The sequence below is a fragment of the Theobroma cacao genome, chromosome 1, assembly GCF_053813885.1.
Source record: "Theobroma cacao isolate CCN51 chromosome 1, ASM5381388v1, whole genome shotgun sequence".
Classification (NCBI taxonomy): domain Eukaryota; kingdom Viridiplantae; phylum Streptophyta; class Magnoliopsida; order Malvales; family Malvaceae; genus Theobroma; species Theobroma cacao.
The window spans coordinates 22,238,130-22,266,094 of record NC_142639.1 but is presented as its reverse complement, the minus strand read 5'-3'; the positions used below and the strand labels follow the sequence as shown (position 1 = coordinate 22,266,094).

General features: G+C 34.4%; 2 long non-coding RNA genes across 2 annotated transcripts in view; both read left to right on the top strand.

Annotated features, from left to right (window-relative positions):
* Positions 1 to 8,909, top strand: part of LOC108662221 (uncharacterized) — a 67,825-nt gene extending 58,916 nt beyond the window's left edge. Inside the window, exon 4 of the long non-coding RNA XR_016024133.1 lies at positions 8,728 to 8,909. This is a non-coding gene — a long non-coding RNA (uncharacterized LOC108662221). The remainder of the gene's footprint in view (positions 1 to 8,727) is intronic.
* Positions 8,910 to 10,713: 1,804 nt separating this feature from the next.
* On the top strand, positions 10,714 to 16,946 carry LOC148764652 (uncharacterized). The gene is made up of 3 exons (XR_016024177.1): positions 10,714 to 10,919; positions 15,846 to 15,929; positions 16,765 to 16,946. It is a non-coding gene; the product is annotated as an uncharacterized LOC148764652 (long non-coding RNA).
* Positions 16,947 to 27,965: the final 11,019 nt, after the last annotated feature.

The following is a 27,965-nucleotide window of genomic DNA, read 5'->3' as shown; positions in this document are numbered from 1 at the left end:
ATTTTCTTGTTTCTCTTTGGTTTTTCTTTTTTTTCTTCCTTTCCTCTCTATTTTCTCTCTTGTTCTCCCTTATGGCTGGCCATCACTTAAAATGAGGTTTAAATGGGCTGACTTTTCATTAAAATAATATTAAATCATTAAAAAGTGCCATGTGTCACTTTCTCATTGGCCTATTTTTAAAATTTCATCTTTTAAACTTGAATTTTTCACCACTTAACATACCATAGTTGTTCATACCAAAAATAAATAAATCCTATGATTTTGACAAGTTTTGGGTGGTGAAATTATGGTTTTTACCTTGGGATGATAAAATTATCATTTTGCCCCTATGTTTCGAAAATTGCCGGAATTGAAAATTTTCACTTCCTATCATTAAATTATACTCCAAAAAGTTAATCTTGGTCAAAAATTTCACTCCATGATCAAATTATTATCTTAGGTGGCAAAATGACGATTTTTGCCCCTGAACATCAAAATTTTTAATTTTACCCCTAATTAACCCTCGAACTCTGAACAATCATTTTTAGTCATTCCTGGACAATAAAACATTAAATTTCATCCTACAATTCCTATTTGAACTAGTTCGAGGTTAAATTAACTCAAGTGTACCGTTAGGTACGATACCGGGTTTCCTCTATTATTAAGTGCTTTCCTAGCATAATAACATGCTACTCAGTGCATGTATGTCATGACATGTGTTTATAGGGTTGGGTTTTACAAGGAATCATGTACGGTCATTGGTACCTAAACCTCCAAATCATCCTATTGTTGGTACTAAATGGGTATTTAGAAATAAAGTAGATGAGCAAGGAAATGTAGTTAGAAACAAAGCTAGGCTAGTAACAAAAGGATACAACCAAGAAGAAAGAATAGATTATGATAAAACCTTTGCTCCCGTAGTTAGGATTGAAGCCATAAGGTTGTTGCTAGCTTTTGCATGCTTCATGAATTTTAAATTGTACCAAATGGATGTAAAAAGTACATTATAAAAAAATTAATTCAAGAGGAAGTTTTTGTAGAACAACCACCTGGTTTTGAAGATTTTGAAAAATTTGATTATGTCTTTAAGCTTCACAAAACATTGTATGGATTAAACAAGCTCCTAGAGCTTGGTATGAGAGGTTTTCAAAATTTCTAGTTGAAAAAGGATATGATAGAGGTAGCATCGATACTACATTGTTCATAAAAAGATATTTAAATGATTTAATTGTTGTGCAAATATATGTGGACAATATTGTATTTGGTGCAACTAATGAAGCTTTATGCAAGAACTTTGCAAAGGAAATGCAGGGTGAATTTGAGATGAGCATGATGGGAGAGTTGAAGTACTTCCTTGGTCTTCAAATCAAACAAAGTGAGGAAGGAATCTTCATCAACCAAGAAAGATATACTCATGATATGCTCAAGAAATTTGATATGCTGAAGCTGAAATCAATTTCCACACCAATGAGTACATCTACCAAACTTGACATAGATGAAAAAGGAAAATATGTAGATCAAAAGCTCTATAGAGGTATGATCAGCTTTCTTCTTTACTTAACAGCAAGTAAACCAGATATTCAGTTTAGTGTGTGTTTATGTGCTAGATTTCAGTCACAGCCTAAAGAATCACACCTAATAGCTGTTAAGAGAATTTTTAGATACCTCATAGACACTCAAGAAATAGGAATATGGTACTCTAGAGACTCAACTCTTAGCTTAATTGGATATTCAAATGTTGACTGTCACGACCCGGAACTCCCAATCGGGCCCGTGACAACCGCCGCGAGACCTCGACAGACATTCTTCACCTCGAATGCCGATCGAAACCCCGCAAGGCTCTCGTATCAGCTTCTGCACTTCCCCGGTGAGCAATAGTTATCAAATATCAAAATTCGAAGGATTACAAATCATTTCCAAATCAGAACATAACATATTGTTTTCCGACTCATAGGGGCATTTTCGTCATTTTTGTCAAAAATCTCAAAACTTGCTAAAAATGTAGTAGGTAAGTAAAAAAAATATATTTAATGATTTAAATACAAATTGAGTATCTAAAACGTTCATTTGAAGTGAAAATTTGACCATTTGAATATAATAAAAATATTCAATAAAATAACTATTTTCTTGTAAAATAATTTTCGTAAAACTATCGATACATAATTCTTATAGCGTAAAAGTTAATTATATTAATATATACTATAAAGCAAATAACCAAAGCATAAAATTTCTTTTACAGTGACACGTGGGCCCACATCTATCCAAAATGCATCGAAAGTTGGAAACCTATAGCTTTTATCGATTTGAGTCCAAATGAAGGTCCTTCTCAAAGTCAGCTAACTATGGAATTCCCCGAGCCTGAAATATGAGGAAATGAGGGTGGTGAGATTACAAAATCCCAATGAGTAAGCAGATACCATTTAAACTATCTAAAGTCGAGTAAATGGAGACAATTAAAATAAATCATCATACTGTAATTTCATTACCTTTCAACTCATTTCAACCAAATAAAATCAATCCATAAAAAATCGAGTAATCAACTTGGCTTATGAATTTCTTAAAACTTTGGCTCGTGCCAAAACTCATACTCGGTGATACCTTGCGCAGGGCATCTAACCGAGTCCGCCAAGGCTGTTAAAATTTTGTATACACTTAAAATATATTTTAGTTTGAGAAAAATACAGCCCTTCCTTAGCGTTGGCTGAGTTCCCCTTCACGTGGTGGTTTGGCGTGAAGTGAACCCTAAGCTATACCCCAGGAGATACCCTACGCGCCTCTCCGTTCGAGGTAATAATATAATGGAGTTTACCGTGCCCCTCTAATAGGCTGGTCCACGGAACCCCCTCTGCAGTAAATAATTAATATATAATCCACCAATCAATAAAATTCATTCTAGCATGACATGGCAATTTATCGCAACCTAGCCTCTCAAGGCTGAATACACAGTATAAATAATTCTAACACCAAAATCAGTTTAGCCATTCATGCTCATTTATTATCATAAGCCATTCAATTCAAAACCATAAATTTGCAACACAAACTAGCAGTCTCCAATTACTCTATTTTCAAAACTAATATTCGATTTTCCAGAAAATTTATAAAATCATTTTATAAAATCACAATTTCTCTTAAAACATAGCAATTTACCATTTAAACCCATTTTTCATAAAATCACACAGTTGTATAAAACTACTCTAGATAATTAAGACGATAATAAGTTCACTCACAGTTCTAGGAGTCGATGTACTCCTAATCTCAGTCTCCAAGCACAATCTCTGTACTTTTACCAGTGTACTTTGTTCACCACGTATCCACAATGTACAATACATAATTTACCACATCAATACTTGACCATTATAAAATCAATTCAGGCTCGGTATATATGCATGACATGATATACAACTTATCCGACAACCGCTTAAATGCGGTGTTGACCTAATTCGGCCTATTGTCTCCAATTTAACTCCAAATCAATTCTTCTCACTTTCTACACTCCAATTATAACTAAATTACCTCCATGACTGTGAATGAGATTCAATTTATCAGTCTCAGTAGCAAATTACGAAAATACCCTTAGTGGGTAAAAATCGTATTTTTGCTCCGAAAATTTCCATTATTTTTCTAAGCTCATAATCCATCATAATTCCTCAAATAAACATCAAGATCATCAGCCAATATTCCCCTAGAAAATTTGGCCAATAATGGTAATGGAGGAAAATAAATTCTTTTCTTGTTGTTTTGTTCCTAAATATGCTAAACTAACTTAAAACACTAACATAACTTAAAATCAAATTAATCTAACAACTTTCTCTCTCCTAACCCATTTTTTCAGAATTGAATTCATCATGAAAACATGTAATTTAATCATGGAAAATAAAGAGAAATGCTTGGGAATAAGAAAACTCAAGCTTAATAGAAAAATCTCACCTTTTTCACTTAATTTCCTTGAAAATTCACACTTTTTCTTTGATTTCTCTCTCTAGGGTTTTGTTTTTGTTTTCTCTCTCTTCTTGCTGGTTTGGCCGGCCATGGGGTGGAAGATGGGCTGATTTTATGCCTTTTTATAAAGAAATAATAAAATAATAAAGGTATGACACATGGCATCATGTCATTGGCCCGTTTTTAAAATTTTAAAAATTTTAATTCTTTTTATCTCCACCACACAATTAGTCAATGGTCAAAATGAGGATAAAGGAAGACCATGTGCTGGAAAAATGTCCTGGTGGTGGAAAATTACAATTTTGCCCTTGGGGTGGCAAAATTACCATTTTACTCTTTTACTCCAAATTATACCGAAATTAAAATTTTTCACTTCTAAACCTCAAATCTTACTCCAATAAGTCAAATGGGGCCAAAAACCTTTTCTAAAAATTCCCATTTTGTCGCCAGGTGGCAAATGACCATTTTGCCCCTAGATAGCGAAAATTTTGGTTTGACTCCGAATTGATCCTTGAACTCCGAATCACCATATTAAACCATTCTGGGACTTTAAAATTCTTAATTTCATTGTAAATTCTCTATTTGATCTAGTTCGAGGCTTAAATCAACTTTATTGTACCTCTAGGTACAATACCGACTTTTGTAAATTTTTCGAGACTCTCCTAGCATGCAAACATGCTTTCCATCACATGTATGTCATGATAAATATTTTTATAGAGTCGGGCTTGTCATCTTCTCCCCCACTTGGATCAACCATATGATCTTTCTTCTTGATTGACTTCGACATCCGGCTAAATATTAATATTTTAATATTATTTTATTAATAAAATATTATTTTATTCTAAAAATTTTATCTTGTCTCCTTGGTACCCAAAATACCTTATTATGCCTCACTTGACTTCCAAATCGCCTTTTATCTCACAAATTCTCCTCCGATAAAATTATTATTATTTTATTGTTATTTTCTCACTTGCGGAATATTTTATCCTAAACTACTCCTTTCGTCTTTTATCACTTCTAAATATTTTAATTGACCTCAATTTGCATTCGATCAACTTTATTTATCACCATATCAAAGTATGGGGTATTTCATTGACTTTGCTGGCAGTAGAACTTATAGGAAAAGCACTAGTGGAACATGCTAATTTTTAGGAAGGATGCTTGTGTCTTGGTCCAGCAAGAAGCAAAACTCAGTAACACTATCTACAGCAGAGGCTGAATATGTTTCATTAGGTAGTTGTTGTGCACAAATCCTTTGGATCAAGCAACACTTAAAAGACTATGGAATAACTATGCATAATGTACCGATATACTGTGATAATACAACTGCAATCAATATATCAAAAAATCTTGTACAACATTCTAGGACAAAGCACATTGAAATTAGACACCATTTTATTAGAGACCATGTAGTGAAAAATGACATCAAAATAGATTTTGTGAATTCTCTACATCAATTAGCAGACATTTTTATCAAACCACTAAGTGAAGATAGATTTTGTGAGATTAGAAGAAATTTGAGGATGGTTAATGTGAAGGAATTATAAGAATATCTTTGACTCTCACATTGAAAACATAATGCATTCAGTCGACTAAGGAATTCTTAGTCAACTAAGAGTGGCCTGACATTCTTAAATAATAAGACTCAGTGAGTTTAATGAAATAGGAGTAAATTGTGGTAAAAATTTGATTTATCGGGTGTAAAGAGGAATAGAGCAAAGTTGCCAAAGGTAAATAATCAAAATTTTAGAGGGAGATTTGAAAATATAAAGGGAGTTTAGTGTAGACTAAAATTAGAATAGCATATGATCATATTAATTGATTTGAGTATAGGATAGGGGTATAACTATATGTCGTATGTAGCCAAATTAGAGCCTGAACTTAATGAGTCTATTTTAATTTCAATTCATATAGGAATATAGTGTTTTTGTTAAAGTGGATATTTTTATAAGAGTCTTAGGAGAGTATTATAAATAATTGAAAACTCTAGGTTAGTAATTTAACCCATTGGATTAAGTCAAGAGAGAGAAGTAAGATTTAAATGAAGTGTGAGGGATTTTGTAATCCTAGGCTTCCCTAATTTGATTTCTAATAAAGTATCTTTTGCTTTGATAAATAGTTTTAGTTGTGGTTGATTAGTTTTTAGTTTAATTAGTTATCAAAATTTTGATTGTTTGAATAAAATTAAATTGTTTTAATTTTAGTACTTAGTAATTTTTTAGGATAATTCTCTGAGAGATAGATACTTTACTTGCTAATATACTACCTGTTCAATACATATATTTGTGTAGGTAGAATTTTAACTGACAATCCCTAAGGTTTCCACACATAATTTTATATATAAATCTTGTTGGACTCTAATTGGGTCTAATAGATCCAAGTTTATTAGTATATTTATAAAAGCGAGGGTTGCTACTTAGTTGCCCATTAGAATTAATTAGCAACAGTTGTTAGAAAACAAAGAACCCTAAAAAAAAAATGTAAAGCCCGACCTTATAAAATACTATTCATGACATACATGTGATGATAGCATGATTGCATGCTAGGAGAGTCCCGAAAAATTTACAAAAGTCGGTATTGTACCTAGAGGTACAACAAAGTTTATTTAATCCTTGAACTAGATCAAATAGGAATTTTAAGGTGAGATTAAGAGTTTCATAGTTCATGGATGACTTAAAATGGTAATTTGGAGTTTGAGGATCAATTTGGAGTCAAATCGGAATTTTCACTAACTAGGGGCAAAATGATCATTTGCCACCTAGGGACAAAATGGGAATTTTAGAAAAGATTTTTTTGACCCCATTTGACTTATTAGAGTATAATTTGACTTATTGAAGTATGATTTGAGGTTTAGAAGTGAAAAATTTTAATTTCGGTATAATTTGGAGTATAGGGGTAAAATGGTAATTTTGCCACCTCAGGGGCAAAATTGTAATTTTCCACCACCAGGATATTTTTTCCAGCACATGGTCTTCCTTGTCTTCATCTTTGACCCTTGACTAAACATGTGGTGGAGATAAAATGTTTAAATTTTTAAAATTTTAAAAACGGGCCAATGACATGATGCCATGTGTCATGCCTTTATTAATTTATTATTTTCCTTTTTAAAAGGCACAAAATCAGCCCATCTTCCACCCCATGGCCGGCCAAACCAGCAAGAAGAGAGAGAAAACAAAAACAAAACCCTAGAGAGAGAAAATCAAAGAAAAAGTGTGAATTTTCAAGGAAATTAAGTGAAAAAGGTGAGTTTTTTCTATTAAGCTTGAGTTTTCTTATTCCCAAGCATTTCTCTTTATTTTCCATGATTAAATTACATGTTTTCATGATGAATTCAATTCTGAAAAAATGGGTTAGGAGAGAGAAAGTTATTGGATTTATTTGATTTTAATTTATGTTAGTGTTTTTAGTTAGTTTAGCATATTTAGAAACAAAACAACAAGAAAAGAATTTATTTTCTCCCCCAACCATTAATGGCTGAATTTACCATGTAGTGAGTGAGGATGAGTTTGATTTTATTCTAGGAGAATTGGTTAAGGAATGATGAATTATGAGCCTAGAAAAATAATGGGAATTTTCGGAGTAAAAATACGAATTTTTACCCACTAGGGGTATTTTTGTAATTTGTTGTTGGGACTGATAATTTGCACCACACTGAGGGACATTAAGTTAATTTGGGTGCAATTGAGGTATAGAAACTGAAAAGAATTAAATTGGAGTTTAAACGGACCCGTTAGGAATTTAATCGGGTGATAAGACGAATTAGGCCAATACCGGGTTTAGATAGTTACCAGTGCATTTTTGCATTCCATATCATGTATTGGTAGTCTAAATTAGTTTAATTTTGATTTAGTACCAACTTGGTGAAACTCTCGATTTTGTACTGTGTCAAGGTGGTGAGTCCTCCGATAAAGGCAAGGAAATTGCATCCGAGGACCAGTAGACAGAGTGCTTCGAAAGTCTGCATTCTAGACATTGTGAGTAAACTTACTATCATTTTAATTATCTAGGGTGGTTTTTAGATGCTTTCATGAATTCTATGGAAAGAGGAATTTAAAAAGATAAATTTTCATGTTTTATGAATAAATGAGTTTCAATGAAATTAAATTATAAATTGTTTTGAAATTAATAGTGATTTTGAAAAATAGAGTACACGGAGACTGTTAATTGTGGCAATTTGATTGTTTAAATTAACTGGCTTATGATAAATCGAGCATGATTGGCTAGTTGGCAATTGTATTGAAATGCGAATTGTTTGGTTACCTTGAAAAACTACGAATTACAAAATTGCCATATCATGTTATTGAGTTTTATTATATGGTGGATTATATATTAATTAATCACTGCAGTAGGGGGTTTCTGTGGACCAGCCTTTTAGAGGGGCACGGTAAACCCCATTATATTCTTACCTCGAACGGAGAGGCGCGTAGGGTATCTCCTGGGGTAAAGTTTAGGGTTCACTTCACGCTAAACCACCACGTGAGGGGGAACTCAGCCAACGCCAAGGAACGTCTATGTTTTCAAAACAAAAACATGATTTATGTGAAATGTGAATTTTAATAGCCTTGGCGGTCTCGGTAGGATGCCTCGGCCAAGGTGTCCCCGAGAATGGATTTATGGCACAAGCCTAGATTTTTATGAGATTCATAAGCCTCTTTACGTGTTTTGAACAAAATGTGTTCTAATGCTATAACCCAGTTTATGATGATTTACTTTATTGTCTCCATGTACTCAACTCTAGATGTTTATGATGAGGTTTGTTTACTCATTGGGATTTTATAATCTCACCACTTTCATTTTCACCCATTTCAGGTTCAGTATAGACTGTAGATAGCTGATCTCATCGAGGACTACAGTGGGATCTGCATTTTCCAAACCGTAGGTTCACAGTCCTCTTTACTTTTGTTTATTCGGGGGCACTCTTGTTATTGTAAATTAAATTAAATATTTTGGCTTACTGTATTTAAGTATGTATAAATTTATTTAACTTTTACGTTATAAAAATTATTCACGTATAACTCTATAAATATTGTTTTATAAGAAAATAGAATATTTTACTTAATATTTCTTTTATTTTCTTATTATATTCAAATAACCATAATTTCGTTTTAAATGAAGATTTTAGACTTTTAAACTCATTTTGAATATGAATTGTGTGTTTTGTACTTGTATATTACGTTTTAGCCAGTTTTAAAATTTTTGAGAAAAATGACCAAAATACCCTTGTGAGACGAAAAATTAATATTTTATTTGTTTAAAGTTGGAAACAGCTTAAAATATTTTAGAACACGATATTTGACAATGGTTGCTCACAAGGGAACAAAGAAACTGATAGTAAAGCCTTGCGGGGTTTCGGGTTGACATTCCGGGCAATAAGTGTCTACCGGGACACCGCGACGGTTGTCACGGGCTAGAGGGGAGTATCGGGTCGTGACAATTCGATTGGTATCAGAGCTTTTGGTTTTCAAGATCAAAGTTTTTAGTTTTAAAGTTGTTTTAAATATTTACAATATCAGTGTGGCCCCGGATGAAGTTAAGTTAGGTTAGGTTGAATAGAATGCATGCATTTGCATATAGAGCCTAAGGTTACCTAAACTTGCTCGTATTTTTTTTATAGATTATAATGCCTCCTCGACGTGGACGCCCACATCTCACTAGATTGGATGGGAAGGGAAGAGGTCGTTCCCAACGTCATCAGCCAGATACAGTAGAGGAGGAATCAGCTGCATCTACCATTCGGGCAGCACCTGCTGTTGAGCAGGCCGATAGTCCTCCACATCCTCCATCTCCTCAGCCACCTACTGGTATTCCCGCCATGCCTACTGAGGCAGCACAGGCATTGGCAGCTTTCTTTGCAGCAATGGTTGGTCAAGCTCAGACCGGTCAAGTTCCACCTGTAGTGCCTCCAGCTACTCCTTTAGTTCCACCACCAATACTGGATGTATCCATTTCCAAGAAGCTGAAGGAGGCTAGGCAATTGGGTTGTGTATCTTTCACTGGTGAGTTGGATGCCACTGTGGCAAAGGACTGGATTAATCAGGTGTCCGAGACTCTTTCTGATATGGGATTAGATGATGACATGAAGCTGATGGTGGCTACGAGATTATTAGAGAAGAGGGCTCGTACTTGGTGGAATTCGGTGAAGTCCCGTTCCGCTACTCCTCAGACATGGTCCGATTTTCTCAGGGAATTCGATGGTCAGTATTTCACTTATTTCCATCAAAAAGAAAAGAAGAGAGAATTTCTGAGTTTGAAACAGGAAAATCTAACTGTAGAGGAGTACGAGACTCGTTTTAACGAGTTGATGTTTTATGTGCCGGATCTGGTGAAATCTGAGCAAGATCAGGCCAGCTATTTCGAGGAAGGGCTCCGTAATGAGATTAGAGAGCGAATGACAGTGATTGGTAGGGAGCCACATAAGGAGGTGGTACGGATGGCTTTACGGGCTGAGAAGCTCGCGATTGAGAATAGAAGGATTCGGACTGAGTTTGCAAAAAGGAGGAATCCTGGTATGTCTTCTAGTCAGCCAGTAAAAAGAGGCAAGGACTCAGCGACTTCAGGGAGCACTACTTCTGTTTCTGTGACATCTCCTCGACCTTCATTTCCACCATCACAGCAGAGACCTTCGAGGTTTAGCAGATCTGCTATGACTGGTTCTGGGAAGAGTCTCGGAGGTTCTGACAGATGCAGAAATTGTGGAAATTATCATAGTGGGCTATGTAGAGGGCCAACAAGATGTTTTCAATGTGGACAGACGGGTCACATTAGGAGTAATTGCCCACAGTTAGGACGAGCCACTGTAGCTGCATCATCTCCACCAACTCGCACAGATATACAGAGGAGAGATTCTTCTGGGTTACCACCGAGACAGGGAGTAGCCATACGGTCTGGTGTGGAGAGTAATACCCCGTCACATCCGCCTTCGAGACCACAGACTCGTACCGCAACAAGAGTTTTTGCTGTGACAGAAGATGAGGCACGAGTCCGACCTGGAGCAGTGACAGGTACTATGTCTTTATTTGATAAAGATGCTTATGTTTTGATAGATTCTGGCTCAGATAGATCTTATGTGAGTACGACATTTGCATCAATTACTGATAGAAACCTGTCACCATTAGAGGAAGAAATTGTAGTGCATACCCCTCTAGGAGAACAGTTGATTAGAAATACTTGTTATAGAGACTGTGGGGTAAGGGTAGGTGAGGAAGAATTTAGGGGTGACTTAATTCCTCTAGAGATCTTGGATTTTGATTTAATATTAGGTATGGACTGGTTAACTGCACATCGGGCGAACGTGGATTGTTTCCGAAAAGAAGTTGTTCTTCGGAATTCGGAGGGAGCAGAGATTGTGTTTGTAGGGGAACGTCGAGTATTACCATCTTGTGTAATCTCGGCCATCAAAGCTTCAAAATTAGTGCAAAAAGGGTATCCGACTTATTTGGCATACGTGATTGATACTTCAAAGGGGGAACCTAAGTTAGAGGATATCCCAATAGTAAGTGAGTTTCCTGATGTATTTCCTGATGATTTACCGGGAATACCTCCTAATCGAGAGCTTGAGTTCCCTATTGATTTACTTCCGAGTACCACACCTATTTCTATTCCTCCATATAGAATGGCTCTAGCAGAGTTGAAGGAACTGAAAGCCCAGTTGCAAGATTTGGTGGATAAAGGTTTCATTCGCCCTAGCATTTCTCCTTGGGGAGCACCAGTTCTATTTGTAAAGAAGAAAGATGGCACTCTTCGATTGTGTATTGATTACCGTCAGCTGAACCGAGTGACCATCAAGAATAAATACCCTTTACCCCGGATAGATGATCTTTTTGATCAATTACGAGGTGCTATGGTATTCTCTAAGATTGATTTGAGATCTGGGTACTATCAGTTGAGGATTAAGGAGCAGGATGTACCTAAGACTGCCTTCAGGACGCGTTATGGGCATTATGAGTTTCTGGTGATGCCGTTTGGTTTGACTAATGCCCCGACAGTTTTTATGGATCTTATGAATAGGGTGTTCCATCCATACTTGGATAAGTTTGTGATAGTATTCATCGATGACATCTTGGTTTATTCAAAGAATGATGATGAACATGCTGCCCATTTGCGCTTTGTGTTGCAAACTTTGCGCGAGAGACAACTCTATGCCAAGTTCTCTAAATGTGAATTCTGGTTGAAGGAAGTGGTTTTCTTGGGACATGTGGTGTCCGGAGCTGGAATTTATGTCGATCCCAAGAAGATTGAGGCAATCTTGCAATGGGAGCAACCGAGAACGGTAACTGAGATTCGTAGTTTCCTTGGCTTAGCCGGTTATTACCGGAGATTTATTCAGGGATTTTCTTTGATAGCAGCTCCTCTGACTCGTTTGACTCGTAAAGGAGTTAAGTATGAGTGGGATGATGTTTGTGAGAATCGATTTCAGGAGCTAAAGAACCGGTTAACCTCCGCTCCCGTTTTAACACTTCCTGTTAGTGGAAAAGAATTTGTGGTATACAGCGATGCATCTAAGTTGGGATTAGGGTGTGTGTTGATGCAGGATGAGAAAGTAATAGCTTATGCTTCCCGACAGTTGAAGAAGCACGAGACGAATTACCCTACTCATGACTTGGAGTTAGCAGCAGTAGTATTCGCATTGAAGATTTGGAGACATTATTTATATGGTGAGCGTTGTCGAATTTTTTTCTGATCATAAAAGTTTGAAGTATTTGCTCACCCAGAAAGAGCTTAACTTGAGACAGAGACGATGGTTGGAGTTGATTAAGGATTATGACTTAGTGATTGATTATCATCCGGGAAAAGCAAATGTTGTAGCGGATGCCTTAAGTTGTAAATCCTCATCGTCGTTAGCAACACTTCAAAGTTCTTATTTTTCGATGTTACTTGAGATGAAATCTCTAGGGATCCAGTTGAATAATGGTGAGGATGGAACCCTACTTGCTAGTTTCGTCGTGAGACCTTCATTGTTGAATCAGATAAGAGAATTGCAGAAATCTGATGATTGGTTGAAACAGGAAGTTCAAAAGGTGCAAGATGGAGAAGCTAGTGAGTTTAGACTCAACGATGATGGTACTTTCATGCTTAGAGACCGAATTTGTGTTCCTAAGGATGATCAGTTGAGACGAGCTATTTTGGAGGAAGCTCATTCTTCCGCCTACGCTTTACATCCCGGAAGCACCAAGATGTATCGGACTATTAAAGAAAGTTATTGGTGGCCGGGTATGAAACGAGACATAGCAAAGTTTGTAGCGAAATGTCTCACATGTCAACAGATCAAGGCAGAGCATCAAAAACCGTCAGGTACTCTTCAACCTTTACCGATTCCTGAATGGAAGTGGGAACATGTGACTATGGACTTTGTATTGGGTTTGCCACGGACACAAAGTGGGAAGGATGCTATTTGGGTGATTGTGGATAGATTGACTAAGTCCACCAATTTCTTGGCTATCCATAGCACGTATTCTATTGAGAGGCTGGCAAGACTTTATATAGATGAGATTGTGAGATTACACGGAGTCCCAATTTCTATTGTGTCAGATCGAGACCCTCGATTTACTTCTCGATTTTGGCCGAAATTTCAGGAAGCTCTTGGAACTAAATTGAGATTTAGTACTGCCTTTCATCCACAGACAGATGGTCAATCTGAGAGAACCATTCAGACCTTGGAGGATATGTTACGGGCTTGTGTCATTGACTTTATCGGGAGTTGGGACAGACATTTGCCATTGGTGGAGTTTGCTTATAATAACAGTTTTCAGTCTAGTATTGGGATGGCACCATACGAGGCTTTGTATGGAAGGAAATGCCGAACTCCGCTCTGTTGGGATGAAGTAGGTGAGAGGAAATTGGTGAATGTGGAATTGATTGATTTGACAAACGATAAGGTCAAAGTTATCCGAGAGCGATTAAAGACAGCTCAAGATAGGCAGAAGAATTATTCGGATAAACGAAGGAAAGATTTAGAGTTTGAAGTCGACGATAAAGTTTTTCTTAAGGTTTCTCCTTGGAAAGGTAATAATTTGAAATTTCCAAGTATTAAATCTTATTTGATTATACTATTGTGATAATTTGTGGTATTTATTGGATGATGAAAGGTGTGATTCGATTCGCGAAGAGGGGAAAGCTCAATCCAAGATACATTGGACCTTTTCGTATCATTGAAAGGATTGGGCCAGTGGCTTACAGACTTGAATTACCCCCAGAGTTAGATCGAATTCATAATGTCTTCCATGTCTCGATGTTGAAAAAGTATGTTCCCGATCCCTCTCACATTTTAGAGACACCTCCCATTGAGTTGCATGAGGATTTGAAGTTCGAAGTGCAGCCTGTACGTATTCTAGATCGAAAGGATCGAGTGCTAAGGAACAAGAGCATTCCAATGGTGAAAGTATTGTGGAAGAATGCTCGAATGGAGGAGATGACGTGGGAAGTCGAGAGCCAGATGAGAAACCAATATCCACATCTTTTATTCGAATCAGGTAAGTGAAATTTTGAGGTCAAAATTTTATTTTAAGGGGGGTAGTGCTGTAAAGCACGACCTTATAAAATACTATTCATGACATACATGTGATGATAGCATGATTGCATGCTAGGAGAGTCCCGAAAAATTTACAAAAGTCGGTATTGTACCTAGAGGTACAACAAAGTTTATTTAATCCTTGAACTAGATCAAATAGGAATTTTAAGGTGAGATTAAGAGTTTCATAGTTCATGGATGACTTAAAATGGTAATTTGGAGTTTGAGGATCAATTTGGAGTCAAATCGGAATTTTCACTAACTAGGGGCAAAATGGTCATTTGCCACCTAGGGACAAAATGGAAATTTTAGAAAAGATTTTTTTGACCCCATTTGACTTATTAGAGTATAATTTGACTTATTGAAGTATGATTTGAGGTTTAGAAGTGAAAAATTTTAATTTCGGTATAATTTGGAGTATAGGGGTAAAATGGTAATTTTGCCACCTCAGGGGCAAAATTGTAATTTTCCACCACCAGGATATTTTTTCCAGCACATGGTCTTCCTTGTCTTCATCTTTGACCCTTGACTAAACATGTGGTGGAGATAAAATGTTTAAATTTTTAAAATTTTAAAAACGGGCCAATGACATGATGCCATGTGTCATGCCTTTATTAATTTATTATTTTCCTTTTTAAAAGGCACAAAATCAGCCCATCTTCCACCCCATGGCCGGCCAAACCAGCAAGAAGAGAGAGAAAACAAAAACAAAACCCTAGAGAGAGAAAATCAAAGAAAAAGTGTGAATTTTCAAGGAAATTAAGTGAAAAAGGTGAGTTTTTTCTATTAAGCTTGAGTTTTCTTATTCCCAAGCATTTCTCTTTATTTTCCATGATTAAATTACATGTTTTCATGATGAATTCAATTCTGAAAAAATGGGTTAGGAGAGAGAAAGTTATTGGATTTATTTGATTTTAATTTATGTTAGTGTTTTTAGTTAGTTTAGCATATTTAGAAACAAAACAACAAGAAAAGAATTTATTTTCTCCCCCAACCATTAATGGCTGAATTTACCATGTAGTGAGTGAGGATGAGTTTGATTTTATTCTAGGAGAATTGGTTAAGGAATGATGAATTATGAGCCTAGAAAAATAATGGGAATTTTCGGAGCAAAAATACGAATTTTTACCCACTAGGGGTATTTTTGTAATTTGTTGTTGGGACTGATAATTTGCACCACACTGAGGGACATTAAGTTAATTTGGGTGCAATTGAGGTATAGAAACTGAAAAGAATTAAATGGGAGTTTAAACGGACCCGTTAGGAATTTAATCGGGTGATAAGACGAATTAGGCCAATACCGGGTTTAGATAGTTACCAGTGCATTTTTGCATTCCATATCATGTATTGGTAGTCTAAATTAGTTTAATTTTGATTTAGTACCAACTTGGTGAAACTCTCGATTTTGTACTGTGTCAAGGTGGTGAGTCCTCCGATAAAGGCAAGGAAATTGCATCCGAGGACCAGTAGACAGAGTGCTTCGAAAGTCTGCATTCTAGACATTGTGAGTAAACTTACTATCATTTTAATTATCTAGGGTGGTTTTTAGATGCTTTCATGAATTCTATGGAAAGAGGAATTTAAAAAGATAAATTTTCATGTTTTATGAATAAATGAGTTTCAATGAAATTAAATTATAAATTGTTTTGAAATTAATAGTGATTTTGAAAAATAGAGTACACGGAGACTGTTAATTGTGGTAATTTGATTGTTTAAATTAACTGGCTTATGATAAATCGAGCATGATTGGCTAGTTGGCAATTGTATTGAAATGCGAATTGTTTGGTTACCTTGAAAAACTACGAATTACAAAATTGCCATATCATGTTATTGAGTTTTATTATATGGTGGATTATATATTAATTAATCACTGCAGTAGGGGGTTTCTGTGGACCAGCCTTTTAGAGGGGCACGGTAAACCCCATTATATTCTTACCTCGAACGGAGAGGCGCGTAGGGTATCTCCTGGGGTAAAGTTTAGGGTTCACTTCACGCTAAACCACCACGTGAGGGGGAACTCAGCCAACGCCAAGGAACGTCTATGTTTTCAAAACAAAAACATGATTTATGTGAAATGTGAATTTTAATAGCCTTGGCGGTCTCGGTAGGATGCCTCGGCCAAGGTGTCCCCGAGAATGGATTTATGGCACAAGCCTAGATTTTTATGAGATTCATAAGCCTCTTTACGTGTTTTGAACAAAATGTGTTCTAATGCTATAACCCAGTTTATGATGATTTACTTTATTGTCTCCATGTACTCAACTCTAGATGTTTATGATGAGGTTTGTTTACTCATTGGGATTTTATAATCTCACCACTTTCATTTCCACCCATTTCAGGTTCAGTATAGACTGTAGATAGCTGATCTCATCGAGGACTACAGTGGGATCTGCATTTTCCAAACCGTAGGTTCACAGTCCTCTTTACTTTTGTTTATTCGGGGGCACTCTTGTTATTGTAAATTAAATTAAATATTTTGGCTTACTGTATTTAAGTATGTATAAATTTATTTAACTTTTACGTTATAAAAATTATTCACGTATAACTCTATAAATATTGTTTTATAAGAAAATAGAATATTTTACTTAATATTTCTTTTATTTTCTTATTATATTCAAATAACCATAATTTCGTTTTAAATGAAGATTTTAGACTTTTAAACTCATTTTGAATATGAATTGTGTGTTTTGTACTTGTATATTACGTTTTAGCCAGTTTTTAAATTTTTGAGAAAAATGACCAAAATACCCTTGTGAGACGAAAAATTAATATTTTATTTGTTTAAAGTTGGAAACAGCTTAAAATATTTTAGAACACGATATTTGACAATGGTTGCTCACAAGGGAACAAAGAAACTGATAGTAAAGCCTTGCGGGGTTTCGGGTTGACATTCCGGGCAATAAGTGTCTACCGGGACACCGCGACGGTTGTCACGGGCTCGAGGGGAGTACCGGGTCGTGACAAAAAAAATGTGAATCCCTTTAGAGGTGAGACACTTGAATCGCTTTTGAGCTACTTGAATCTTGATCTAAAATTTAATCTCTTTTGGAGTTGAGGTACTTGAACTGCTTTTAAGGTATGTGTATCTTGATTTATAATTTTCTTGCGATAAATCTTTGGCTTTTATATTAAATGACTATTGTTGTTATTGAATAAAAAATAAAAATTCTGCATTTATTGTACATAAAGAAACTAACACAATTCTACTGTCTCAACATTTTATTTTCCTTTTGATATGCGGCATTGCCTTAAAACATTCGATGCAAAATCGAAGTAAGATAGAAAACATTTTGAGTTCAAAATCTAATCTTGTTGTTTCTTTAACTTAAGAAGGTAAAATGATCATGAAATTGATATCACATCATCAAGTCAACGAAAATTCAAGTTATATGATTTATGTTTTCGATGACATATACTATTTTGAGACGGAATGTCAATTTCAATATTAATAGACCCAAAGTAAATTATGATCAAATCCTAAAAATTGAGAGTAATTTACCCTTAAATCTATCATCTATTTTAAATCAAAAGTGAGCAACATGGGTTGTGTTGCTTATTGGTGGACAATTTTTATCTTTTTTTTTTGTCTAAGTGGGTGCAAAACTACAATGTTTACATGATTAAATATTAACATGGATTGTAGAGTCATTGAGTGAGAAAGTTAGAATATTCTTTATTAATTAGTAATATATTTAGAAAGGTACAAAAGAGATTTAGGGTTTCTAAAAGTATTTTTATATTTTAATTTGAAGAAGGAAAGTAACAAAATTAAAATGTCATTTTCTATTTCAAGCTCTTTCAACTAAGGCGTAAGTCTTCCCTCTTTTTACTTTCTTTTCCCCTCTTCACAAAAATATAACTATGACAATTAAAATGTTAAAAAAAACACTAAATGTAAATTTTTCCTTTTTTTCACCTTTTCACTAATTTTTTTGGAAAAGTAAAAGAAATCTTATTAAAAAGAAAGAAAATACTAGAAAGGTCAACAATAACAAGACATTAGATATCTTGAGAAATCGCCAACCTAAAGAATGGTTGATTATAGAGCAACCACAAAGCAAAAGGTGAGCATAATTGCATAAAACAAGCCCAAAAATGAAACTAAAAGGAAAAGATCGATCCCAAAAAAGTTAGAAACTTTGATCCTAAGACTAGAAAGTAAGTGAATTAAGAAATTCAAGCAACTAATTCTCTTACTCCATATATCCCTTCTTTAGCAAACTGAGTCAACAAAGAAATTAGCGTCACGAGGACTATGGACAAAATGAACTCTAGTAATATTTTTAATTTGAAGATCCAACTTGTTGAATAATAAATTGTTTTTTTGTGATTTGTCTTTCTGAGATGTAAGCCATGAGATGACAATGGTCTCATTTTCTAAAATGAGTACTGGGAAAGAATTCCATTTGTGAAAATGATCGACCTTCAATGCTTCCAAAGATCATGATCAGCTTTGATTTGATTCTGATGATGTTGTCACCAATGCAATATGCTAAATCTCTCCAAAGAGTGGCATTAATTATTGTACCTCTGTAGATAAATAATAAGTGTAAGATTGTCACTCATCATTGTATATAAGCACTGACGTCTAATATGTTAATAATAGACATAAAAAAATGCAATGATAAATAAAAACGAATCTTGTATATAAATAACAACAAAGAATAAATGATAAATGCATAATAATAATTATGATACAAAAATATTTATATGGTGAGTGATTGCAATGTACAATGAAAAATGCTATGAACTTGATATTTTGTAATCTAAGATTTCATTTTGGAACTATATTTAAATTGTTGTTCACTGTTGCGGGCTTAAATCCTATATGAATTTAAACTAACATGCAAGTGCACGTGCTGTGAACAAGTAATAAAGTCAATTATTGATCCCATGAGAAGTTGACTATAATTCTTCACTAAGTACTAAACTTAGGTCAAGCTAACCTTGTCTAAGCTAACCGAAGTGTGGAAAATAATAAAACAAACAAATTATTTAAGATAATTAAAGAATTGCAAGGTAAAATAAATTGGAAGCAGTATTTTAAAAGTCTAGGATTATTGTTTCATGCAACATTTTATTTGGATTATTATTTCTCTAATTACTTAATTCAACGGGGGTTTATGTTGGTCTCGAATCTTAATGTTTGTACAATCCTATGTCTAGTGTTTGTACAATGGCTAGATTAATTGGCTCTCTAAATGTCTACAAGATTCAATTAAACTAACTTTGACTATATGTGGCATCATGCGTATGTCTACTCTAGATGCTAATCAAGGCACTTAATTTCTAAGTGATATGTTCACATATTTTCCAAACCTAGGTCTAATCTAAACTAACTTTGTCAAGCCTCATTTAGATACCATACCCATCGAATTGGTCATCAAGTAATCAATGGTCAATAAATTTTCGATTTGAATAAGCGTGAACATACCCATTCAAAATAAGTAAAAGAGAAACAAATAATCCAAGTTACATGTAAAAATCCTAGATAAAGGTTGTAGACACCCCATTTTGTTTGGGTTACTTATTTTATTTTGAAAAAATAAAAAAATAAAAAACGAAAATAAAAAGAGATAAATATGAAAGAATAAGAATATGTGTGCACCAATCCTATTCTTACATGAATTGGGAAATCTAAAAAGAGATTAAGTTAGGTTGCATTAAAACTCAAGACACTAATTGAAGAAGAAATAGAACCCATTGGCTATAAATATACCTAAGCATCAATGCTGAGGGACATGGAGACAGAGAAAAATAGAGAAAACTGAGAAAAAACAATTGGCAAAGGAGAGAAATAATATTCTTTAGAGTTATTGGGTTCTTGGGTTTCAATTTTTTTATATAGATCAAAGAGAATCAATTCAGTTTCTAAGGAATCTATTTTGATTAAAGAAAGAGATTAGAAAAGAAAAACAGAAAGAGTGTCCTAGTTTCGTGAATAAGGTTTAGAGAGGATTCCTCATTCTTGACATTACACATTTGGTATCTAGTTTTACAGTTGGTTTTTTAGCCAATTAGGTAAGTTTTGTTTATTTTTATTTCTCTTTTCTTTTTAATCTTTATTTTTATTTTGATATTTGTGACATAAAAAATGAGGGTTTAAATTAAATAAATAAAGACTTACCAATGATGGAATTTCAAGAAGGTTAAGAATAATAGCTTCTTGAAAATTTCTAGGTGAGAGATTTTTCTTGAATTCTATCGTAAGTGTTAGAGTTTTCAAGGAATATTTCAGTATCAAGTTTTTGATTATTTCAATCACAAATATAAATAAATAAAAAATCTCCAATGATGGAATTTCAAGAAGATTATGAATAATAGCTTCTTGCAAATTCCAAAGTGAGAGATTTTTCTTGAATTTCTTCATAATTGTTGGAATTTTCAAGAAAAATTTCAATATCAAAGAGATTTTGTTTGTTTTGGGGAATGGAATAAAATTGAATAAGGCTAAAGATAATAAATAATTAATTAAGTACCAATTAAATGGGCGTTGTAAAGGTGCTAATACCTTCCTTACACGTAACTGTACTCCTAAACCTAAATTTGTTTTGTAGGCCAGAACCTAATCTTAATGAACCTAAGTCAAGCTTGAGACCTTATTAGAAAAATAGATTTACCTAGATAATCAATTACACCTAAACCAAAAAGATTGATAGTGACTTCTATTAAGTCAAACTGTTGAGTTTTAGGACTCACCACGTTATGACAACTTGGCGACTCCACTAGTGATCTCAAGAGTCGAGCCTATAACTAGTTGTTTGTTGTCTTAAGCCTTGTAGTTTAAATTTATTTATTTATTTATCTATTATTTTGTTCATATTCCTTGTACATAATTTATTTATTCACACATAACACTTCCATGCATGCATAAACCTTCAACCTAGGCTTTATCCTTTTTAGGAGGAAGTAAAGTACCCTGCTCTCGTGAGGTGATAACTTCTATGTGGGCAAGTAAAATACTTCTACTTAAATTGAACCCTTTCCGTTGGTAGCCCATAATGGGTAAGGATTGGGGTGCCTTACTAGTATAAAGTGGATAACAATGGGGAACAATTTGAGAACCTTTAGCTTTATGTCTAATCCAATAGTGAACCATAAGGAGACAACTCTAAGTTAAAGCCCTTTAACCATGTACCATAGAAAATACTCGAAGATAGGTACACAAGATTTTGGTATTATATGTTGTTTTATGTTAACTTGTATTTTTACAATCACACACTTGCATCTTGCATCATGCATCAATCATATAAAGATATCTTATTGTTTAATTTTTGTCTTTTTACAATCATGCACTTGCATCATGCATCCATCACATAAGGATATTAGCCACGTGACATATGACTAAAAAGAATCTCCCTTCGTCATTTATTGTTGTGTGACAAATTTCCAAAACATATTTAGAACATACCTTTACATAACCAAGAATTTTTTTTCATTTGAACATACATTTGCACAATTACTTAATAAGCATATTTCATTTTTATGGTAAAATAAGGTCCTCAAAATAGCTCGACCACCAAGGCCACCTACTCGTCACTTATACAATACTCGCTTGTAAATTAGGATTATGGAAAATTAACAAGCTGTGTGAATGGATCAAATAGAGTAGGTTCAAGAAGAGATAAAAGAGCAGTTGGCTCAGATGATGGAGGTAATTATGAACATGAGCAAAGGGAAAACAATGGTTGAAGAACCTACTAACTAAACTAGCCAACAAATTTCAAGCAACAATGGTTCCATGTACCAACCCCCTGTTTCTAAAAAACAACACCAGTATCTCATACCATTTATAGGTGGACATCCTTATGGAGGATAATCATTAGTGTAGGGAACCACTACTAGAGTAAATCCTGTTAATCTTAATATAGTTCTAGACCTCGATGATATGAGAGAACAAGAAAAGTTGAGGTATGTCCAAGGCTGTAGATAATTTGGGAACATAGAAAAAAGTTTGATCTCTTAGAAGAATGATTGTGCACTATGGAAGGGACAAATGCCTTGGGTTCCATTGATGTATTGAAACTAAGTCTTGTACCTGGACTAATGATTCCTCCAAAGATCAAGGTTCGAGATTTTGAAAGGTGTGATGGGACTAAATGTCCAATGGCACATGTCACCATGCATTGTCGTAAGATGGCTGCTCTCACTCATGAGTTGTTGATCCATTGTTTTCAAGATAGCCTCACAAGATCAACCATTAGATGGTATAACAAGTTGGATAGAAGCTATGTCCACTCATAAAAGGATTTAATATAAACATGTTCTAGATATGGCTCTAGATCGTTTGACGCTCCCAAGTATGGAGAATAAAACTATTGAAGGCTTCAAAGACTATGCTCGAAGATAAAGAGATATTACCTCACAAATCCAGCCACCATTGACTGATAAAGAAAAAAAAGTCATGTTTATTATGTCACAACCCGGTACTCCCCTCGAGCTCGTGACAACCGCCGCGGTGTCCCAATCGACACTTATTACCCAAAATGTCAACCGGAACCTCGCAAGGCTTTAATATTAGTTTCTCATTTCCCCTATGAGTAACCGTTGCCAAATATCATGTTCTAAAAGATTTTAAGCTATTTCCAACTTAAATCAATAAAAAAATTATTTCTGTCTCACAGGGGCATTTTGGTCATTTTTCTACGAAAATTTTGAAACTAGCTAAAAATGTAGTATGCGAGTATAAAACGCATAATTCATAATAAAAATAAGTTTAAACGTCTAAAACCTTCATTTAAAATGAAATTTTGACTATTTGAATATAATAAAAATATTTAATAAAATATTTTATTTTCTTATAAAATAATATTTATAGAGTTACTTGTAAATAATTTTTGTAGTGTAAAAGCTAAATAAATTCATACATAGTGTAATATTGATAACCAAAGCATAAGATTTAATTTACAGTGACACGTGGGCCCACGAACGACCAAAAGTATCAAAAGCGGTAAACCTACAGTTTTTGAGGATACCAGTCCAACTGTAGCCGTCAACGAAATGAGTTATCTACTAACTATCTTGAGCCTGAAATGGGTGAAAATGAGGGTGGTGAGATTATATAATCCCAGTGAGTAAACAACTATCATCTAAAATATCTAAAACTAAGTAAATGGAGACAGCTAAAATAGATTAGCATAAAAATGATTCACAGCATTTTGAACTCATTTTAATAAGATAAAATAGATTCATTTCACCCAAATAAACAACGAGGCTTATGATTTTCTGAAAAGTTTGGCTTGTGCCAAAATCATTATCATACTCAATTATCAGGGATACCTTAGCCGAGGGCTATCCCAACCGAGTCCGACAACACTGATAAAAAGACATGTACGTATAAATCATGTTTTTATTTTGAAAACATAGCCATTCCTTGGCGTTGGCTGAGTTCACCCTCACGTGGTGGTTTGGCGTGAAGTGAACTCTAAAGTGTTAACCTTAGGAGTTATCCATCCGCGCCTCTAATACTGAGGTAAGAATATAATAGGGTTACCGTGCCCCTCTAATAGGCTGGTCCACGAAACTCGTCCACTCCAGCGACCAATTTATAACCCACCAATTCAATAAAATTCAATAGCATGACATGGCAATTATTTTATTTTACAACTTCCCAAGGCAAATGAAATGCCCCATACTTTGATGTGGTGACAAATAAAACTTATCGGATGTGAATTGAGGCATAATAAGGTATTTTGGGAACCAAAGAGACAAGATAAAACCTTTAGAATGAAATAATATTTTATTAATAAAATAATATTAAAATATTAATATTTAGTCAGATGTCGAAATCAATCATGAAGAAGGATCATATGGTTGATCCAAATGGGGGAGAAGATGTCAAGCCAGACTCTATAAAATACTTGTCATGACATGCATGTGATTGACTGAATGTTTACATACTAGGAGAGCCTTGAAAAATCGACAAAAGTCGGTATTGTACCTAGTGGTACAACAAAGTTGATTTAAGCCTCGAACTAGATCAAATAGATATTTTAGGGTGAAATTGAAAATTTTAAAGTCCCAAAATAAATTAGAATGGTAATTCGAAGTTCGAGAATTAATTTGGAGTCAAACCAAAAATTTCACTATCTAGGGGCAAAATGGTAATTTTGCCTCTCGATGACAAAATGGGAATATTTTTGAAAGATTTTGATCATATTTGACTTATTGGAGTATAATTTGAGGTTGAGAAGTGAAAAATTATAATCCTAGTATTTTTCGGAGCATAAGGGTAAAATGGTAATTTTACCACTCCAGGGGCAAAATTGTAATTTTCCACCACCAAGACATTTGTCCAGCACATGGTTTTCCCTTATCCTCATTTTGACCTTTGACTAAGCATGTGGTGGAGATAAAAGGTTTAAAATTTTTAAAGTTTTAAAAATTGACCAATGGAAATATGCCATGTGTCAAGCTTAGGATATTTATTATTTAACTTAAAAATCAGCATAAATCAGCCCATTATCTCTCCAAATATTCGGCCAAGCAAGGAAGAGAGGGAAAGAAAGGAAGAACAAACCCTAGGTGAAGAATTTCACGAGAAAAAGTGTGGAAAATCAAGGAAAACAAGTGAAAAAGGTAGGATTTTTCAACTTAAGCTTGAAATCTATTTTCCTTAAACATTTCTCCTTATTTTCCATGCTTAAATTACATGTTTTCATGATGAATTCATGGCTGATCAAAATGGGTAAGGAGAGAGAAAGATGTTGGATTGAATTGATTTTAAGATATGTTAGTGTTTTTAGTTAATTTAGCATATTTAGAAGCAAAACAATAAGAGAAGAATCCATTTTCCTCATGAATCTTCATGGTCGAATCTTCCTTGATGTGTCTGGGTGATGGATTGTTATTATTTTAAGAGAAATGGCATAGAAAATGATGAATAATTGTGAGAAAATTAAGTAGGAAAAATTACGGTGTTAGTGCACTATGATGGCCGAATTTTTTCATGAAGAAATGGGAGGGTTTTGATGCTGAAATTGATGTTATTTGAATAATGTTTGGTGAATTGAGGTATTAGAAATGAAATGGAGCAATTTGGAGCCAAATCGGACACAATTGTCATTTAATCGGGTAATAGGCCGAATTAAGTCAGCACCGCATTTAAGAGGTAGTCGGATAAGTTGCATATCATATCATGCATATACACCGAGCCTGAATTGATTTATAATGGTCAACCATTAATGTGGTGAATTATTTATTGTACATTGTGGATAGGTGGTGAGCAAATTACACTGGTAAAAATTTAGAGATTGTGCTTGAAGACTAGGATTAGGAGTACATCGACTCCTAGAGTTATGAGTGAACTTATTATCATCTTAATTACCTAGAGTAGTTTTATACAATTGTGTGATTTTATAGAAAATGGGTTTAAATGGTAAATTGCTATGTTTTAGAAGAAATTGTGATTTTATGAAATGATTTTATAAATTTTTTGAAAAATTGAATACTGGTTTTGAAAGTAGAGTAATTAAAGAGTGCCTGCTTGTGTTATAAATTATGTTTTAAATTATATGGCTTATAGCAATATGTGAGCATGAATGGCAAAGTCGGTATTTGTATCAAAATTATATATACTATGTATTCAGCCTTGAGAGGCTAGATTTCAATAAATTACCATGTCATGCAGATAAGGATTTTATAAATCAAGTGGTAGATAAAATAATCCATAATCCCTACAGTGGAGGTTCTGTGGACCAGCCTAAAAGAGGGGGCACTGAATCAGATATATCTTACCTCGATCAAAGAGCCATGTGAAGGGTTTCTCTAGAGGTAAAGATTTGAGTGCACTTCACGTGGACCACTGCGTGAGAGTAAGACTCAGCCAACGCCAAGGAATGGCTGTGTGTCAGATGCAAAAACATGTTTATGGGTATGGGACATTTAACAGGTGGTCGTAGTGGGATACCTTGACGAAAGCACTTGCGAGAACGATTTTGGCAGGAGCCAAGTTTTGTGAGATATATAAGCCTTGTTGATTAATTGAGTAAACTGAATATTCATGTTATGAAACATATATTGGAAAAGAATATCTTAATTCGTCTCTATTTACTCGCCTTTAGATAGTTTAGATGGTGTCTGTTTACTCACTAGGATTTTATAATCTCATCACCCTCAATTTCTCACATTTCAGGCTTAGGATAGCCGGTAGATAGCCGATTGCATCAAAGACTTCAGTTAGCCTTGCATCGACAAAATTGTAGGTTCACAGACTCGCACCTTATTGGTTAGTTGGGGGCTCACGTGTCACTGTAAAAGTAATTTTATACTTCAGTTATTTGCTTTAAAGTACGTATGAATATATTTAGATTTTACACTACAGAAATTAAATTACGGATTTCTCTATAAATATTCTTTTTTATTTAGAAAATAGAATATTTCATTGAATATTATTATTTTATTCAAACAATTATAATTTCATTTCAAATAATTATTTTAGACATCTAAATTTACTTTTAATTATGAAACATGTGTTTTTCACCCACACACCATGTTTTTGGCAAGTTTCGATATTTTTGAAGCAAAATGACGAAAATGCCCTTGTGAGCCAGAAAATAATATTATATTGTTTTGATTTGGAAATGACTTATAATTTCTTAAAATGTGAGATTTAATAACTGTCACTCACCGGGGAGATGCGGAAGTTGATGCTAAGCCTTGCGGGGTTCCGTTCGGCATTTCGGGTAATAAGTGCCTATCGGGACGTCGAGGCGGTTGTCATGGGCTCAATGGGAATTCCGAGTCGTGACAGCAAATCAACAGTTCATACTTTTTCAGCACATTTACCAAATCTAGCCACTCATACCCACATTATCATAAGCCATTCAATTCAAACCATAATTTACAACACAGCAATTAGTCTTCAATTACTCCATTTTCAAAACCATCTTTCAATTTCAAGACAATTTTATAAAATCATTTCATTTAATCACATTTTGCTTATAAAACATAAAGATTTACTATTTAAACTCATTTTCCACAAAATCACAAAATAGGATAAAAAGACCACTTTAGATAATTAAGATGATAGTAAAGTTACTTACTATATCAGGACTTTGAATTTTGGAGTACTCTAACTATTAATCCTCGGGGTGCAATTTCTTTACCCTTTTTCAGAGGATTCACCACCTAGACATAATTCAAAATCAAGCAATTTACCACATTGGTGCTAAATCGTTATGGAACTAATCTAAACTCTATATGAATGCATGATATGGAACGTGAATTGTTCGGATTATCGTCTACATGCGGTGTTGGCCTAACTCGATCTATCACCCGATTAATTGACCAATACGTCCAATTCAACTCCAAATAATTCCATTTTTCTTCCAATTCTCCAAACTATCAAACACAAGTTACATAACTTGAAATATGGCAAAATCATCCTCACATTTTCTCTTGGAAAATTTGGCCATGGTGGGTGCATCAACACTATGATTTTTCCTACTTGATTTTCTCACCATAATTCATCATTTCCTAACCAATTCACTTGAAATAAAATCAAATCCACCATCAACACTCTACAAGGAAGATTCGGCCA